Genomic DNA, 381 nt, shown 5'->3' on the forward strand with positions numbered 1-381 from the left:
GAAGTTGAGAAGCTGGAAATTCCTTAGTGTAATGTGGAGGAAATAATTCAAAGACTTAAGGAGATAGGATTGTTGGGGTAAATTTTTTTTTAACATCTTTATTGGAGTATAATTGTTTTACAATGGTGTGTTAGTTTCTGCTTTACAACAAAGTGAATCAGTTATACATATACATATGTTCCCACATCTCTTCCCTCTTGTGTCTCCCTCCCACCCTCCCTATCCCACCCCTCTAGGTGGTCACAAACCACCTAGCTGATCTCCCTGTGCTATGCGGCTGCTTCCCACTAGCTATCCACCTTATGTTTGGTAGTGTGTATATGTCCATGCCACTCTCTCACTTCGTCACAGCTTACCCTTCCCCCTCCCCATATCCTCAAG

The sequence above is a fragment of the Physeter macrocephalus genome, chromosome 16 (genome assembly GCF_002837175.3).
Source record: "Physeter macrocephalus isolate SW-GA chromosome 16, ASM283717v5, whole genome shotgun sequence".
Lineage (NCBI taxonomy): Eukaryota > Metazoa > Chordata > Mammalia > Artiodactyla > Physeteridae > Physeter > Physeter macrocephalus.